Source organism: Onthophagus taurus, chromosome 2 (assembly GCF_036711975.1).
Source record: "Onthophagus taurus isolate NC chromosome 2, IU_Otau_3.0, whole genome shotgun sequence".
NCBI lineage: Eukaryota > Metazoa > Arthropoda > Insecta > Coleoptera > Scarabaeidae > Onthophagus > Onthophagus taurus.
Window position 1 is genome coordinate 1679013 of NC_091967.1, and position 19862 is coordinate 1698874.

The 19862-nt window shown below is 33.6% G+C and overlaps 1 protein-coding gene and 1 long non-coding RNA gene across 3 annotated transcripts in view; one reads left to right on the forward strand and one right to left on the reverse strand.

Annotated features, from left to right (window-relative positions):
* LOC111422364 (uncharacterized) overlaps nucleotides 1-19862 on the reverse strand; it is a 187687-nt gene that overhangs the window by 166681 nt on the left and 1144 nt on the right. The gene's annotated exons all lie outside the window — the stretch shown is intronic.
* Nucleotides 7908-9019, forward strand: LOC139429148 (uncharacterized). The gene is made up of 3 exons (XR_011639842.1): nucleotides 7908-8080; nucleotides 8138-8546; nucleotides 8614-9019. It is a non-coding gene; the product is annotated as an uncharacterized lncRNA (long non-coding RNA).

The window sequence follows — 19862 nt, forward strand, 5'->3', positions numbered from 1 at the left end:
TTAGCTAACAGGAATTACTAACGGCTCAGTTTATGGAGATTCAAAGGCATGACCCGAATGGACACGCGATGGGATACGGTAAAAAGGCATTTATTCGTAACACACAACGATTTAAATATTTCGGTGCGATCCTTTGCGAATTTTAATTAATTCTCGTCGATTGTTGTGCAATGGCATTTTAACTCTGAATTTATTTCAATTTCGCTGCGCGGATGTAAACGCTATGAAAGGATGGTCCATTATAAAATGTTTATTTGCACAAATTGCTGACGTGCTCTACTGATCATTTGGTTTTGCAACACGTTAATGTGTTCCATTTTTTTTTAGCAATATCTACTAAAAAAAATAAAAATAAAAAAAGCGTTTAGTGTAAAATGTTTTTTATATGAGTAATCGGATGTGAGCTTTAATTTATTGAGTTACTCGTACATAAATTTAGTGTCTTCGTTCTCAAAGCACGTAACCGAATACCCTTCCTGTTTGATGCAAGGCCGTATATTAGCACGCGATAAGTCTAGCATAGGTGCAAACAGACGTGACTTGATTGAGAGATGGGAGCTTGTTGCAACACGCCCGACCGGGACACCGTTCATTGTCTCGAGCGAGATGGGAAACTGCGTAACCATTGTCCGTCCACCGATCCTGACGGATCAAGAGGTTGCTCCATTAATTACTCTATTTGTTAGGCAAATGCGGCCGGCCCCATTCGTTCTAATGTAATCCTTGAATTGTAAAGCAACGATTTATGTATGCGCCTCCTAGTCCATCGATGAACGATGGCCATAGGGATAATAGATGCAAATCAAGGGTACCAATAACTTCCAGGGCTTCGGTAACGGACCAATTTTCCAACCTTCCTTTTTACGTTTGCGCCCGAAATTGGTTTTGATCAAAGTATTGCCTTGCCATTCGATATAAAAAGGGGGCGAAGAGACTGGTAAGAAGAGCCGTCAAAGTGCAATTTCACAAAACCTAACTAACAGTACGGAATAACGTACGCAATACAACAACCATCATTCACAAAGAAGATGCAATTTCATGGGCGTTTTTAGCTCATTTCGAATTTAGAACGAAAATTTGCGTATTTTATATGAAAAGCAAAATTAAAAAATAAAATATAACCACCTCGCCTTTGTAAGAACGAACAAGCCATTCTTATGTAAATGTTGGTAGTGTCGAGTGATGCATGTTTTTTGATTAAATACTGAAACTTTGATGATTAATAATACACATTGATATTTCCATATAAATTACAAACAAAATCGATTCAAGAAACCTGGGTCATAACATTGGACAAATTAATTGGTGAATTATAAATGAACTTTTTAAAAACTATATTGATATACAGCCTGATTCAGGGTAAGCGCCTTATTTTTTTTTAGCCACACTATGGGGTACTACTTTCAAAATATTTGGCAGTAATATGTTTTGGGTCATTCTCTACACGATGGTGATGCCACATTTTCAATTGGAAGAATTATTTCAAAATGGGGACAGTCAACTTTTTTTTTTTAAATGGAATGCCAAAATTTTTTTTTTATTATTGAGGTCTTAAAAACATTCTTTATACGATAGTATTTTGTTTTTCTTAAAAATTCATTTCTTTCCCCATCAAAAAGCACACATTTTAATCTAGTAGCGCATGAATGTTTTACACTCGATGTTATTTTTGTCCAAATATCAAGTAGCGCTAGACACAAAAGAAACAATTAAACTTTATTTTGTAATAAACATCTACTTATTTATTTATTTTGACAAAAATAACATCGAGTGTAAAACATTCATGCGCTACTATACTCTGTTTTTAAACCAGGAGGAGTAAACGCGAAAGTCAGATTTACACTAGGAAAAATCACCAGAAAATATCACTAGATATTTTGGCGGTAAATTTAAATTAATAATTGTTATTATTGTATTTATTTTCGTTTGTTATCGTCAACACTAAACATACAAATTAACATTGAAGTTATGAGTGTATTTATTTCAAAATATAATAAAGAATAATGACACGAAACTGTCGAATTGTCAATAACCTAACCTTCAAATTCAAAATTGCCTGTGTGTGAACCTTCCTCGCATTCAACCAATCACGTGCAAGGTCAATCTGGTGACAAATTTAAAATACTCCTCCTGGTTTAAAAACAGAGTATAATTGCCAAAGAAAACTTCAAGGTATAATTAATGTTTGTAAACAAAACTAACCTTACCTCACATTCCTTCACGCTATAATTGACATTACAAAAGAAAACTTCACGCTATAATTGCCATTACTAATTGCCAAAGAAAACTTCATGGTATAATTAATGTTTGTAAACAAAACTAACCTTACCTAACATTCCTTCACGCTATAATTGACATTACAAAAGAAAACTTCACGCTCTAATTGCCATTACTAATTGCCAAAGAAAACTTCATGGTATAATTAATGTTTGTAAACAAAACTAACCTTACCGAACATTCCTTCACGCTATAATTGACATTACAAAAGAAAACTTCACACTATAATTGCCATTACTAATTGCCAAAGAAAACTTCATGGTATAATTAATGTTTGTAAACAAAACTAACCTTACCTAACATTCCTTCAAGCTATAATTGACATTACAAAAGAAAACTTCACGCTATAATTGCCATTACTAATTGCCAAAGAAAACTTCATGGTATAATTAATGTTTGTAAACAAAACTAACCTTACCTCACATTCCTTCACGCTATAATTGACATTACAAAAGAAAACTTCACGCTATAATTGCCATTAACCTCTCAATAAACCCGCAAAAGACAATTGTTGTGCCCTTCACCAGGAAGCGAAAGTTGGATGGACTAATCCGCCCAACTATCCAAGGTGAAGAAATTCCTTTCTCAAAGGAAGTCAAATATCTAGGAGTAATCCTAGACAAAACCCTGTCACGGAATGGACATTTGCAGGGAGTTTTGCACAAAGCTAGACTATCATTGTGGACTTGTCGCAGTCTGTGTGGAAAAAATTGGGGTCTTACCCCTGAAAGACTGTACTGGGTCTATGTGACTGAGAGTTCAATTTTTCCACTTGTGCTCAACACATGGACTCTGACTGAGTTTAATTTTAATAATTTTTTTTTTTTTTTTTTAAATGGAATAGTGTGTTATGTTAATTTTGTTAGAAAAGTATTTTCTTAACTATAAAACACGTGTAGATCGATACTTTTTTGGAGAGAGATATTCTTTAAAGAAAAGTTTTCTTGAAACTTTATGCTGTTGATATGTCCTTGATTCATTTAACGAAACAATTAATTTTAACTCCTCAACATTGACGTCGTGCCCGATGAAGGAATAAGATAATTCCGAAACATGTAGCACCGAATTAAAATAAAATAAACCATTTTCATCGTTAACCCAGAGTTTTATTAATATTCACCTATGTGACTGTGGTTAGACCTATGATCACATACGGAGCAGCAGCCTGGTATAGGAAAGTCCGACAGACTTCAGTTATCAGTAAACTTTCACGAATTCAACGAGTAGCTAGATTGGCAATCTCTGGTGCGATAGGCACAACGCCAACTCTAGCAATGGAGGTTCTGCTTGGCCTATCTCCTCTGCATTTGCATATAGAGAAAGTGGCTAGAACAACCATTTACAGATTTAAGCAATATGCTCAAAACTGTTCCGACATGTCCTACCTATGGGCTGCGGAAGACATTATAAGCACTGATACTGTGCTATCAATGACGTCAGATTTGGCGGTATCACTATCAGTGATTAATGCTCGATACCAGATTGTACTGCCTGAGCGGCAGTCCTGGATCGAAAATGAAAATTGTCTGGTTCGGGCAGACAGTTGCTTGTACACAGATAGATCAAAAACGCCTGAAGGGGTAGGAGCAGGAGTATACTGCCAGACACCTCGACTTAAGCAAGCCTACAGCCTGGGTACGTACTGTACTGTATTCCAGGCGGAAGTACTTGCTATTGACATGGGTGCTAAAATCCTTCTTGAAAGAGGGGTGAAGAACATGACAGTACGAATTTTCTCAGACAGTCAAGCCGCTCTCCAGGCGCTGCAAGCCGTGAAAACGGTGTCGGCTCTGGTTAATGATTGTAAGAGAACATTAAACACACTGAGTTGTGATAACAGAGTCTCTCTGATCTGGGTCCCGGGTCACTCTGGGGTTGCTGGCAATGAAGCGGCAGATAAGCTAGCACGAGATGGCAGCGCTGAAGCGTTTGTGGGACCGGAACCAGCAATTGGTGTATCATTTGCGATGGCCAAATATAGGATTGGACTGTGGGCTGAAGAGAGACTTCGCCTACTGTGGACCAGTTCTCCTGGAATGAGACATGCTAAGGTGTTTATTAACATCGCCACTGTCAAACCCGGGAATATTTTAGGACTTGCCCGTAGTAGCATAAAAGTGCTAATGGGTGTTTTACTGGGCACTGCCGATTAAAAGCGCACCTCAACTTGTTGGGTTTAGCCGACGATGTTGAATGCCGACTATGTGCGGAGGAAGCAGAGACGGTTGAGCATGTTTTATGCCACTGCCCTGCCGTTAACCGTATCAGATTCTCGATTTTTGATGACCTTTCGCCGAGCAAGGTATTAATGTTCGTTAAGAACATTGGACTGCACGGTGAAATTTGATAACGATATCTATCGGGGTACAATAGATCCTTAGGGTCACGGTGCAAGGTTGGTTGGTCTGCCTACCCGATATGTATTCTATGTAATGTAATAATTGCCATTACAAATTGCCAAAGAATACTTCATGGTATAATTAATGTTTGTAAACAAAACTAACCTTACCTAACATTCAGCGTCTGAAGACACAGGGCTAAACCCGAAACTTAAAAATATACAACTTAGCGCTGAATAACAATTAAAACTAGAACTAACACTTGCACTAGAACTATACTCTGTTTTCAAACCAGGAGGAGTACACGCGAAAGTCAGATTTACACTGGAAAAAATCACTAGATATTTTGGCGGTAAATTTAAATTAATAATTATTATTTATTTATTTACTTATTATTGTATTTATTTTCGTTTGTTATCGTCAACGCTATACATACAAATTAACATTGAAGTTATGAGTATATTTATTTCAAAATATAATAAAAAAAGGGTTTAAGAACACAAAATATACAATAATGACACGAATCTGTCGAATTATCAATAACCTAACCTTCAAATTCAAAATCAAACTTCAAAATTGCCTGTGTGTGAACCTTCCTCGCATTCAACCAATCACGTGCAAGGTCAATCTGGTGACAAATTTAAAATACTCCTCGTGGTTTAAAAACAGAGTATAGATTAAAATATTAGGTTCCTTTTGGATGGGGAAAGAAATGAATTTTTAAGAAAAACAAAATACTGTCATAAAGAGAATGCTTTTAAGATCTCTTCGTCCAATTGAAAATATGATATCACCATCGTGTAGAGAGTGTCCTAAAACATATTACTGCCAAATATTTTGAAAGTAGTACCCACAGTGTGGCTAAAAAAAAATAAGGCGCTTACTCTGAATCAGGCTGTATATAAAGCGAGTAATAAAATTAAAGTCTCAAATAATGGAATAACAGTTCAATTTGATTTTTAAAAATGAACATGCTATATGTCACTACAATTCAGCGTCAGATGAAACAAACACTGAAAGCATGCAAATAACAAAGCGCAGTTCAACTACTGCTGTATAACCGCATAGATTTTCAATTTGGCCCTCCAAGTCGACGGTAAAATAGACGTCAGCGTCATTTGATTCTGATCCGTGCAGAAATTCGGTATAATAAGCAAACGGTGCTTTTGTTCGGCCACCATCTGAAACAACCAGAATTAATTCCAATCCTCGAAAGGGAATCCTTTGGGAATCACGTCGAGCTGTCACGGAAACCTTCTCAGGCAATGACCTTCTTTCGTAGTAATAATCCTCCCCATCGTCATCCGTACCCTTATCTTGGAACGTCTGTGGCCTTTGTGCTTTCCGGAGTCCCCATGCTCAACGCTTTTATTCCCGCTAACTCTAACGCGGTGGATGGGTTATAAAAAAGGCGACGATTTTTATGCGAGATTTAGCTCATGGATGACATAGAAAGTGTTTAAGTACGTCCATAAATTCGTTTCGGAGCAAATTTGGTGCATATTTTAACGAAGTGACACTCGATATCTGCCCGACTAATTATACATAAAATTGGTTTGACAATATCACGCACTAATTAGGAGGAAATATATGGAAATTGCGATCAAACGTGACGTGTATGCGAGGACGGTTATCTGATATATCTCGACCGTAAACTTTTTTTTGGCAAAAATTGATTAAATCTCTTCAAACGATGGTTGGTCTATCTCAAATAGTTAATTAGTAAACGTGCAAAGGCTAGTCCGCGTGATTAAACAAGCCACAGCGCGCTACCCGGCCAGTAATTAATTAATTAAGTGCAACGCTAACTTGGCTCCTCGAAGTGCATTCTCGAAAGAAACTTCTTTGACGCCTTAATTTTCCTCAAGTTTCAAGATTTTAACCGACAACTAAAATCCTCGCATAAATTTTTATGCTAATTGTATTTCCGTGTTAATTGCGATCGTTAATTAATTTCATTCATCACCGTTTTTGTTCTTAGCTCTAAAAATGTGCCAATTGCTGATGTGTAAATTCCTAAACGACTATCAATTAATTTGTGTGTAGTATACACTCTAAATTTATACCGATGCGATATGAAACGAGCCTAACTAGCCATATAATAGCTTCATGTGTCAATCATGTTAAACGAATGTTTAATTATTTTCAAAAAGGACTGAAGTCAATTAACGGGAAATAATTTCTGAATATCCTTTGATGTATAGCGGACAACTTCAAATAGAGATCCTATATTACCTTTGTTACATCTCGAACAGAACATATTGACTTTCGAAGCGTAGATGGCTGACAATTTTGGCGTAATTCCATCGTTGTAATGAATATTGAATGACTAGTAATATAGCATATAATAGTATATTAAAAAATAAGTTTCGTAAGACACACTTGAAATGCACGAATTCAAGTTGAAAAACGAGTAAATTAATAGTGAAAACGTAAATTTTGGCAATGTAGGGAAATAGGTATGTAACACAGGAACACTTGAAAATAGAAACTTTGAATTGACAATTAGAAACTGTCAAAACACAAAATATATTCATCTGAAAGAAAACGTTTGATGTACACCTCCCAAAATACGAAAAATTTCTCAGAGTCAATGTCCTCATCATTGTGGACCTTGTATTCGATGCTAAGAACGTGTTTAAACATCCATAGACAAAAATTGTCACATTGACAACTAGAAAAATTAATGACCCAATGTCACCAACTTGAACTGGTTCTATAAAATGTTACTAAAATCTCATTACAGCATCGGATGCTGTAATGAGTCTCATTACAGCACCCCTTTGAGTACTGTTATAGCTTTCATTACCGTAGCGAATTACAAATATTTTATTACAAAAAAAGGTTCCAACTATCAATGTTACCAACTCAACCATCTCAAAAAAACAAAAATGTGACATTTTCATATTGTAATATTGAAATTGATTCCAACTCAAAAATAATAAGATGTAGAAAAGTCTTTTTATAGAGAAAAAGTTTATTATTGATCCAAATAATAAATTTAGGGCCGGTTTATCAATATCTACTTAAGTCGATTTATCTGTCGGTTAAAATTGTATCTAATAGATAACGTCGACGAATCGTTTATCCACCCGTAGTTTAGGGTTATCTTTTAAATAAATATGACATTTGGATACCCACCAGATTGAAGTGCTGGTTAAGGGTTTACCTATTAGATATTGTCAAAAAGATATGCGCGCAAGTTTAGTTGCTTGGTGAAAGGAAATGACATCAAAATCAAAATATAACATAATTCACAGGTCAATGTCAAAAATAAATTAAGCTATTGTGGTGATGGATAAGCAGGAGGATTTACTAAAGCAGAAAAAAACTTGCTAATTGATTTGGCAAACAAATATAAAAATATAATAGAAAATAAGAGAACGGACGCTGTAACATGGAAACAAAAAGATGAATGTTGGGGTAAAATTACTGCAAAATTTAATTGTTGTAGTATTGGAATAGTAAGTAAAAACGTTGAAATAAAACAAATATAAAATAATCTGAATTCATGGCTTTAGCCAAGAACTACAAAACAACTGCGAATGAAATATGATGGGATAAAAAAGAAAATAAAAATTATTCTGCGCACAAAAATTACTTAAAAGGCACGGGTGGTGGAAAGCCAATGAAAGAACCAGTTCCATCCACCGAAAGTGAAAAAGAACTTACAGACAAATGTAACAAAGGACGTCACAGAAGAAGACGTTATGTGCCACTGGAATGAATTTGAAGTTGCAATGCTACAAACCGAAAAACATCCGGCATTACAACTTCAAAGTAATTTCCAGGATAATACTTCTTCTTCTTTGGAAACACAAAATATTCCTCCAAACACTATATCAGAAGTAGAGATTACCCCAATCATAGAAGTAATTCCTTCGGAAGTTATTACGCAAAAACAATGTCAAAATGAAAATGAGTTGAGAAGTAAGTCTGATTATGCAGAGTTATGCACTACGGTGTTACTTGATGCTTATTATACTTACTTTTATAGAATGGTCGAGCCGTAGGAGACCTGTTATTAAAAAAAGTTGTAACAAATCTATATCAACGCAATTTGAAAAGTTGGTAGAACGAAAGGAGCACTCACAGAACAGTTCAGTACGCAAAATATTTGGGCAGAAGAAGAGCATAAAATAAAGCTGGCAATACTTAACATACAAAAAGAACAAGAAGCCGTAAAATTACGTACACTTCAAATGAAATTGGAAATAGCAAAATTGAAATTTCCACAATATCAATCTGGGGATTAGATCGCCATTGGATTTTTTTTATAATTTGTTATATTGTTATAACTTATAAGTGATATTTGAGTATAGTATTTTTTATTTAAATTCAACTATTTATAGACAACGTATTTGTTAATAAACAACAATCCACATTTATACGAATTCTTTAAATTATACGAATATACGAATTGAAATAATATCTAAATAAAATTGATTATTATGTTATAAATTCGCCAAAAGTTGATTTCTAGCATTTCCTAGTAATTCACCATCTTCTATATCAAGGTTATCTACCTCGACAGTATTTACATTTATTCCAGGATCATATGGAGGTATTTCTTCCTTTGCATTTATTGCTATGTTATGTAGCACTGCTGTAGCAACAATTACTGTCATTGCAGTTTCTAGTTTCAATCGGAGCTTGAGTGCAAGTACAGGAAATCTTCTCTTCCACACGCCATATTGCCGTTCCACTGGATTTCTAGTTCTTATTAAAGATTCATTATATAATTTAGGAGTAGTAACGGTCGTTACTGTTAGGAAATAGGACGATGTTATGGATGTGTTCAACAACTTTGATAGTCATTTACAGTTCACGGTTGAAACTGAATCCAACTCTAGTGTTCCTTTTCTCGATACTATTGTTATAAGAAATTTAGATCAAACTATTAGTTTAAATTGGTATACTAAGCCAACATATTCGGGGAGATATATCAATTTTCATTCAAACCATCCTCTCAATCAGAAACTGAACACGGTGGTTGCTATGGTTAACCGTGTCAGATCCATCTCTGATGTCCGCTTTCTTGACCTAAAAAAGCTCCGGGATATATTCGTCAACAACGGGTATCCGATAGGTCTAGTTAATAGAATTCTTTATCATAATGGTACTTACCATCGTAATATTAGTCAACCTTCTGAGGGTGACGACCAACACGACATATCTAGCCTCCCTGGCCCCCAGACCCACTTTGTTAAGATTCCCTTCGTCCCCAGGCTGACTGATAAACTTGTTTCAGTTCTGAGGTTTGACTCGGTTAAGTTTGCTAAATGCAATTCTTTGCCTCTATCCACCTGTTTTTCAAGGACTAAGGATCTGGTTCCTAAAGGTTTACAATCTAATGTTATTTATAGGGTTCCTTGCAATAATTGCGAAAAAACCTACATGGCACTACCAGTCAGTATTTTGATGCTAGGATGAAACAACATAAACGTGATTGTCAATCTAGAGATGAAAACAAGAGTGCGTTGGTTCATCACCATGTTCTCAGTGGTCACCATTTTAATTTTGAGAATTCTCAGATTGTTGATAAGGAATCAATTTATTCAAAGAGATTGTTCCTAGAGATGTTTTACATCAATAAAGAGGTTAATTCCTTAAACTTCAGAACTGACACCCAGAACCTTAGTTCTATTTACAGTTACCTTGTTATGAAGGACTGGGGTAGAAGGGATCAAACATCGATTGAGGGTGATTCTTTGGTTTTCTAGTTCTTTTTCTGTTTTTGTTTCCTTTTTCATATTTTCAATTTTATTCCCCTTCTCAACGCCACCTAGTGGTTACTTTTAGTGTTTTTGGTGTTTTGCCGTGACGACGGTTGGCCAGCCTTGTTTCATTCCAGTTTTTGTGGTATAAAAAACTTACGTGACGTATTGCGTCTTAACTTTTAACGAAAAATTTTAACGGGTTCTCATTGTAAGTAATACTTATTTTAATAGTTTCAAAATTAACTTTGTAATGATTTTTAGTATCGTTTGATTTTTGATTACTCACCTTTGGTGAATTATTAGAAGTATAGTTTTTATAAGATATGTCTAGTGCTCAAAGTTTGCGACCTCATGTTTAGCTTTGGTTCAGTTCCTTTATGCAATCCATTTTTGTAAGTTGTTCAATTACTTGCTTGTTAACTATTGTAACTTTTGTTTTCTCAATATTGTAGTTACCTCTGAAGAAGGAAAAATAAAATTTCCGAAAGCTCGGTAAAGATAAAAGGAAGCCTCTTTTCAATTATCTAGCCTTTGTCGTGTTGGTCGTGTATCCCAATAAATTACTTTAATTCATTATATAGTTCTTCTACTCTATTTCGGGTATTCAGCAAAGGTGTTACCAAATATTTGGTATTACGATATCCGCTGTCACCCACTAGCAAAGCATTACCATACTCATTATTTTCAAACCTTTGCTTTAATAATGAATTATCAAAAATGTGTTAATCATGGGCCGATCCTGGCCAACAAGCAACATTCAATGAAAAAAAGCCCTTTCGATTCCGGAATGTCTCTGCACGTGGTCCACCTATAATTATTATCCACTCATTAATATTAATTCATATGTTTCGATTAAAAGAGATTGCTTACCTGGCGAAATAATGCTAATATGATTACAATCGATACTGCCTATCACCCGTGGAAATCTAGCTTTTCCATAAAATTGTTCTTGTGATTTCTCTATTTGATCACCAGTAGGCATACGTAGTTGGACAATATCCTCATCTTCATCGCTTTCTAATAAATACTCATGTAAGAATTACATGAGTATTTATTGGAGGAATGACAACTCACAAACCAACTTCACAAACTAAAGTCAATTATTCAAATTTGACCAATCATGTTTTATTTCCGTTTTTAATCTTAACACTCAGGGGTACCAACTGTTTTCTATCTTGTTGTTTGCTGCCTGTCGGGTAGAAAGTTGCTGGATAAACGCGTCACTGAGGTTATCTGTTAGACAAGTTTATCCATGAGTTGCGTATCTGACAGATTTAACTCGACATTGATAAACCGGCCCTTAATTAATCATTTTTTATTCTAATTAGTAATACTACCAACCTAATCAACTTAAAGTAACCAAAAAATAAAACTTTATTAAAAATTGATTCCAACCTTTGATTATATATAATATGGATTGAGCCAACGAGAGAGATAGCTTGCGCAAGGTGATCGAACCGAGATAGACATAGAAGCGTACTGCCATATAATGGGTGTACTGATAGAAGTGAGATAGATATAGAAGCGTACTGACATATAATATATCTATCTTTGTTACACTTTCACATTATCGCTTTCCATCTGCGTCTATTCACCTTGAGCAACATTTTTGTTAGTAGATATATTCAGTTAGCTCAATCCATATTATATATAATCAAAGATTCCAACTCAAAAATAAAACTATACTAATATTTTAAAGTGTGTGATGATATTTTCGTTATGTTGACTAAAAAATAAATTGGAAAAGCAATACACAACTTTTGACATCACCTGAGAAGGCATTCGCTGTCAGTTCCCGCTCGAGGTAAATCTCATTTAACGAAACTAGCGCAAACGTTTCCGGGGACTTGGCCGAAGACTTGAAAATACAAGCTGCAGGAGTTTCGAGTAATGATAAAAATTTCAGGCCAATACTGGTTCGTAATACAACGAACCGCAATTTTTCCTTCTTTACGTTTAATCTTAAATGTATCAGGATAAAAAGATAAATGTAACTTCTATTATAACAAAAAGCATTGTGGTTTGAATAAACCGAATCGATTTAATATCAAAAATTTAGTTCGTTATAACCACAAATATTATAAAACTTTGAAAATGGGTGTGCACCGGTGTGTTAAGTTCATTCTTTGCGACGAAGACATAAAATACCGGCTCACCGATTTAATTTCAGATACGACGCTATGAAAACAAGTTAAAATAAACCAAAGTCGGGGCCGAATCGTAGCTATTTCATATTTTAGGTTCACCGCAATTCACCGGAAAGTTTTCATTCAATTTCTGAAGCGATAGTAAAGTACCCAAAGCAAAGCGGACAGACGTTGCCAACGTACTTCACCTAGCGGCTGCGTCAAATTTAAAACTCGTCCATTTGTTACATCATACGGCCTTTTTACCCGATTTTATTAAGAGAACGCATTTATAACCATCGCTGGAAATACTCGCCCATTTGTTTAGGGAATTGAATAGGATTATGTGCAGATTTTGTGAGGGCGGTTCAAAGCAATGGGTGGACCACGTAACACGCTATACACGAAAAGTCATATTCGAAAATCCGGTAACTATCGATTGACTATTTAGCGTCTATTACATTTCAAATACATTTAAGTACATTACCGTTTAATGACCGTTTAAAAGTTTTCCTGATAAACAGACTATTTATCATTTATTATTAATCAACGCTTCGTTGAAGACTTTATTTCTCATCTAGAGTTTTTCGGGTAAGATAGAATTTCTTTTTCGAACTCGTCCTACTTACGAAACTTTTAATTCTTGCATTAGCGAGCTGGGGGCGTTGTCCGAGAGGAGCTATATCGATTTTGTAGGCAAAATAAAGAGCCGTAGTTAGGTTTAATGTGAAAGTTTGTTGTCAAAATATATTTTAAAGTTATTCAAATTAATTTAATTTTAATCATTAATTTAAATCCGGGTTAAGTCGTGCGTATTTTAAAAAAATGTTTGATATTTCCGATACCCTGTTGCAACCTTTTTCAAAAATCAATATTGATAATAAATACATGAAAAGATAATTAATCACTAATTAGTGTCTAAGTTGTTTGCACTTCAGTAGCCTCTTCCATGTGCGGATGAGTTCCCAACCGTCTTCCTTATTCATGTTATTCCCATGTCGATGAATCTTTATCGCCTCTCTCGTCAATTTTTGCAAGTAAGGTCCGTTTCTTGCTAGCACTTTGTGACAATGCTCTGCTTATTGTTGGATTTTACTCAGTCGGACATTCCTCTCGTGTTCTTTGATGCGACATTCGATGTTACGTCCAGTTTGGACAACTTTATAGACTTCTGCTTCCTTTAATGGGGTTGGTTTGTCTTTGGCTATCGAAAGAGTGTTTTGTATTTTGCTGACCGTACCGTATCGTACCACGATATCATTAGATCTTTCAGCTTTTCTCAGATTCTCTTTATAACATATCCTCTCTGCTCGCTAAAATAAGGCTTCAATCACAGACCTCTTCTTCTGTTGTGGGTGGTGGTGGGATGAAGCCTGCAGGTACCTATTCGTATGCGTCTTCTTTCGATATGCTCCCAGTTCCATGCGCCCATCTGTCGTCCTAGTGACCAACACATCCAGGAATGGCAATTATTTTGCAGTTTCTGTTTCCATGGTAAATTTTATCATGGGGTGCTGTAAATTGAGGTGGTCTAAGAATTCTTGGAGTTGGTCTTTTCTAAGTTGCCAGATCACGAAAGTGTCATCGACGTTTCCTCTTCAATCATCTCCATGTAAAATTTGGCGATCACAGGTGACAGAGGTTATTCTAGCTAGAATATGTCGACGATAGGCAGTTCACTAGTCCTGGGATATACTTTGAAAAATTCTCCAGGATGCGTTGCTGCCGAAGACCATCCACGGCATCTTTGACTGGTACTGTGGTGAACAGAGATTCCACGTCGAAACTTACCACGATTATAAAAATACTCCTAATTGATTCTATACAATATCTGGAATCTCTAACATATGGCTCTGTTTGTATGTATGTAGGTTTCATGTGAGGTTGGTTATACCACCTGTGGTTAGGCCTCAACGGTCCCTTTGTACATCCTCACGGTTTACTTCGGCCATGTGTAGGTCTATTTGGAGGAGTGAAAGATGTTCGAAGATGGCATCCGATCAGGCTGATACCGCTTCTCGCCTCGCCTTCAGCCGGGCTGGTACTCCAACGCCCAGAAAACTTGGGTGCATGGCTGAGTACCGCTCAAAGAGCGCAGACGCGCTTTCAACCCGTTTTTACGTTCACAACCTCCAACTACACATGTATCTGACGACAACCAGAGATGTTAGACTGGTTGCCAGGACCGACGGCTTAACGTCCCCTCCGAAGGACGAGGAGGCGACTCGGCGTGTATTCACTGGGAATCGAACCCAGGACGCCGGTATGGTTCGCCCCCCATGGCTCTGTTTTACCTGTAAGAGGAGACAGAATCTTGGCAAGGTGCTTTGCTAGCTGATAGGTGGGAGAATTTATGTCACGACCAATAGTGGAACCTTTGGTTTATGGATTTTAGTTAATCCATATATCCTTAGGGCAACTGGGACCTGTACGAATACGCAATACTGTTGTTCTGCTAGGATTCCTGTGGATTTAACCAGTTCTTTCATCTTCCTTAATATCTTCTTATAGATGGTTGGGTCCAAAAGGCTCGTAATCTTGTCGTCGTATTCATTTCTGTCCATAACCAACTTTTTGGGTGATTTTAGTGGTTTTGCTGTTTTAAGTACTCTCGCTGTGTCCTGACGAATTTCTTCTGTTTCCTTGCAGGTATTCTGCGAATAGCGAAAACTTTCGGACGAGGTTTCAATGAGATTTCAGGAGATACGATATTAAACTCCACTTATGCAATGGTGTATCTCGAACGTTCCAATAATAAAAAGACCACTTTATAATTGACCACGAGAATTTCTTTAAAAAATATAAACGAAATTACAAAAATACAAATTTGTAACATTCCTTAACACTAAGAGTATTCCTTAACCCTTTGTGTCCCGACGGTACTTTAAAGTACCGGTAATTTTAAACACTCATTTTAAACTGTAGTTATCTATTCGGCGCATTTACAGCTGTCGGTACTTTCTACTATACAAGTGCATACAAGAAAGAATCTGTATAAAAAACGTCGCAATCCGCACTGTAAGATTTTTAGGTCATTTTAAAGAGAAAGCTTTGAGCTTTAATATAGAATAAGTCTCATTCCTTAATTTTAATAAATACGACTTCCAGGAATTTTTAAATTAGCATCTTTTTTGGCACTCTTAGGTTATACGAAAATGTAAGTTTTGTTTCAACATGTTTTTTGTCAATATTTTTCCAATCAACCCAACAATTATTATACATCATTTTAAAAAGAAAGCTTTGAGCTTTAATTTAAAATAAGTTTCATTCCTTAATTTTAATAAATACGGCTTCCAGGAATTTTTAAATTAGCATCTTTTTGACACTTTTAGGTTATACGAAAATGTAAATTTTATTTCAACTTTTTTTTTCTCTGTATTTTTCCAATCCAACCCAACAATTATTATACATCATTTTAAAGAGAAAGCTTTGAGCTTAAATTTAAAATAAGTTTCATTCCTTAATTTCAATAAATACGGCTTACAGGAATTTTTAAATTAGCATCTTTTTGACACTTTTAGGTTATACGAAAATGTTAGTTTTGTTTCCACGTGTTTTTTTTTAATATTTTTCCAGCCCAACAATTATTATACATCATTTTAAAGAGAAAGCTTTGAGCTTTAATATGGAATAAGTCTCATTCCTTAATTTCAATAAATACGGCTTCCAGGAATTTTTAAATTAGCATCTTTTTTGGCACTCTTAGGTTATACGAAAATGTAAGTTTTGTTTCAACATGTTTTTTGTCAATATTTTTCCAATCAACCCAACAATTATTATACATCATTTTAAAAAGAAAGCTTTGAGCTTTAATTTAAAATAAGTTTCATTCCTTAATTTCAATAAATACGGCTTCCAGGAATTTTTAAATTAGCATCTTTTTGACACTTTTAGGTTATACGAAAATGTAAATTTTATTTCAACTTTTTTTTTCTCTATATTTTTCCAATCCAACCCAACAATTATTATACATCATTTTAAAGAGAAAGCTTTGAGCTTAAATTTAAAATAAGTTTCATTCCTTAATTTCAATAAATACGGCTTACAGGAATTTTTAAATTAGCATCTTTTTGACACTTTTAGGTTATACGAAAATGTTAGTTTTGTTTCCACGTGTTTTTTTTTAATATTTTTTCAGCCCAACAATTATTATACATCATTTTAAAGAGAAAGCTTTGAGCTTTAATATGGAATAAGTCTCATTCCTTAATTTCAATAAATACGGCTTCCAGGAATTTTTAAATTAGCATCTTTTTTGGCACTCTTAGGTTATACGAAAATGTAAGTTTTGTTTCAACATGTTTTTTGTCAATATTTTTCCAATCAACCCAACAATTATTATACATCATTTTAAAAAGAAAGCTTTGAGCTTTAATTTAAAATAAGTTTCATTCCTTAATTTCAATAAATACGGCTTCCAGGAATTTTTAAATTAGCATCTTTTTGACACTTTTAGGTTATACGAAAATGTAAATTTTATTTCAACTTTTTTTTCTCTATATTTTTCCAATCCAACCCAACAATTATTATACATCATTTTAAAGAGAAAGCTTTGAGCTTAAATTTAAAATAAGTTTCATTCCTTAATTTTAATAAATACGGCTTACAGGAATTTTTAAATTAGCATCTTTTTGACACTTTTAGGTTATACGAAAATGTTAGTTTTGTTTCCAAGTGTTTTTTTTTAATATTTTTCCAGCCCAACAATTATTATAAATCATTTTAAAGAGAAAGCTTTGAGCTTTAATATGGAATAAGTCTCATTCCTTAATTTCAATAAATACGGCTTCCAGGAATTTTTAAATTAGCATCTTTTTTGGCACTCTTAGGTTATACGAAAATGTAAGTTTTGTTTCAACATGTTTTTTGTCAATATTTTTCCAATCAACCCAACAATTATTATACATCATTTTAAAAAGAAAGCTTTGAGCTTTAATTTAAAATAAGTTTCATTCCTTAATTTCAATAAATACGGCTTCCAGGAATTTTTAAATTAGCATCTTTTTGACACTTTTAGGTTATACGAAAATGTAAATTTTATTTCAACTTTTTTTTTCTCTATATTTTTCCAATCCAACCCAACAATTATTATACATCATTTTAAAGAGAAAGCTTTGAGCTTTAATTTAAAATAAGTTTCATTCCTTAATTTCAATAAATACAACTTCTAGGAATTTTTAAATTAACATATTTTTTGATATTTTTAGGTTATACGAAAATGTAAGTTTTATTTCAACATTTTTTTTCTTAATTTTTTTCCAATCCAAACCAACAATTATTATACATCATTTTAAAGAGAAAGCTTTGAGCTTTAATTTAAAATAAGTTTCATTCCTTAATTTCAATAAATACGGCTTCCAGGAATTTTTAAATTAGCATCTTTTTGACACTTTTAGGTTATACGAAAATGTAAATTTTATTTCAACTTTTTTTTTCTCTATATTTTTCCAATCCAACCCAACAATTATTATACATCATTTTAAAGAGAAAGCTTTGAGCTTAAATTTAAAATAAGTTTCATTCCTTAATTTCAATAAATACGGCTTACAGGAATTTTTAAATTAGCATCTTTTTGACACTTTTAGGTTATACGAAAATGTTAGTTTTGTTTCCACGTGTTTTTTTTTAATATTTTTTCAGCCCAACAATTATTATACATCATTTTAAAGAGAAAGCTTTGAGCTTTAATATGGAATAAGTCTCATTCCTTAATTTCAATAAATACGGCTTCCAGGAATTTTTAAATTAGCATCTTTTTTGGCACTCTTAGGTTATACGAAAATGTAAGTTTTGTTTCAACATGTTTTTTGTCAATATTTTTCCAATCAACCCAACAATTATTATACATCATTTTAAAAAGAAAGCTTTGAGCTTTAATTTAAAATAAGTTTCATTCCTTAATTTCAATAAATACGGCTTCCAGGAATTTTTAAATTAGCATCTTTTTGACACTTTTAGGTTATACGAAAATGTAAATTTTATTTCAACTTTTTTTTCTCTATATTTTTCCAATCCAACCCAACAATTATTATACATCATTTTAAAGAGAAAGCTTTGAGCTTAAATTTAAAATAAGTTTCATTCCTTAATTTTAATAAATACGGCTTACAGGAATTTTTAAATTAGCATCTTTTTGACACTTTTAGGTTATACGAAAATGTTAGTTTTGTTTCCAAGTGTTTTTTTTTAATATTTTTCCAGCCCAACAATTATTATAAATCATTTTAAAGAGAAAGCTTTGAGCTTTAATATGGAATAAGTCTCATTCCTTAATTTCAATAAATACGGCTTCCAGGAATTTTTAAATTAGCATCTTTTTTGGCACTCTTAGGTTATACGAAAATGTAAGTTTTGTTTCAACATGTTTTTTGTCAATATTTTTCCAATCAACCCAACAATTATTATACATCATTTTAAAAAGAAAGCTTTGAGCTTTAATTTAAAATAAGTTTCATTCCTTAATTTCAATAAATACGGCTTCCAGGAATTTTTAAATTAGCATCTTTTTGACACTTTTAGGTTATACGAAAATGTTAATTTTATTTCAACTTTTTTTTCTCTATATTTTTCCAATCCAACCCAACAATTATTATACATCATTTTAAAGAGAAAGCTTTGAGCTTAAATTTAAAATAAGTTTCATTCCTTAATTTTAATAAATACGGCTTACAGGAATTTTTAAATTAGCATCTTTTTTGGCACTCTTAGGTTATACGAAAATGTAAGTTTTGTTTCAACATGTTTTTTGTCAATATTTTTCCAGTCCAACCCAACAATTATTATACATCATTTTAAAAAGAAAGCTTTGAGCTTTAATTTAGAATAAGTCTCCTTTTTTAATTTCAATAAATACGGCTTCCAGGAATTTTTAAATTAGCATCTTTTTTGACACTTTTAGGTTATACGAAAATGTTAGTTTTAACTCAATACTCTTTTTCTCAATATTTTTCTAATTCAACCCATCGATTGTTATACATCGATTTAAACAGAAAGCTTTAAGCTTTAATTTAAAATAAGTTTTATTTCTTAATTTCAATAAAGTTTCTTTTTTGACACTTAGATTATGCGAAAATAGGGGGATTGCATATTTTGCTAAAATTTTATTCCAAAGGCCTTTACTGAGTGCATTACAAAGTTTCAAAATGTTTGACTTCTTGGGACATAAAGGGTTAAACACTTCGTAACAGTTATAAATATTATTTTCGGATAAAACAGTGCAAATAGGTTGTTTATAAAAAATAAAATTTTTTGCATCGTGAAATTACAAGCGCATTTATTGGAACAAAATTTTTCAAATCTCTGTAGTATCCAACCGAAAATTTTAAAATCTCCAATTCTAGTTCGTTTTTTTGACATCACTATGTATGTAATCCTTTTTACCTTTTAAATCCTTTGTTTCA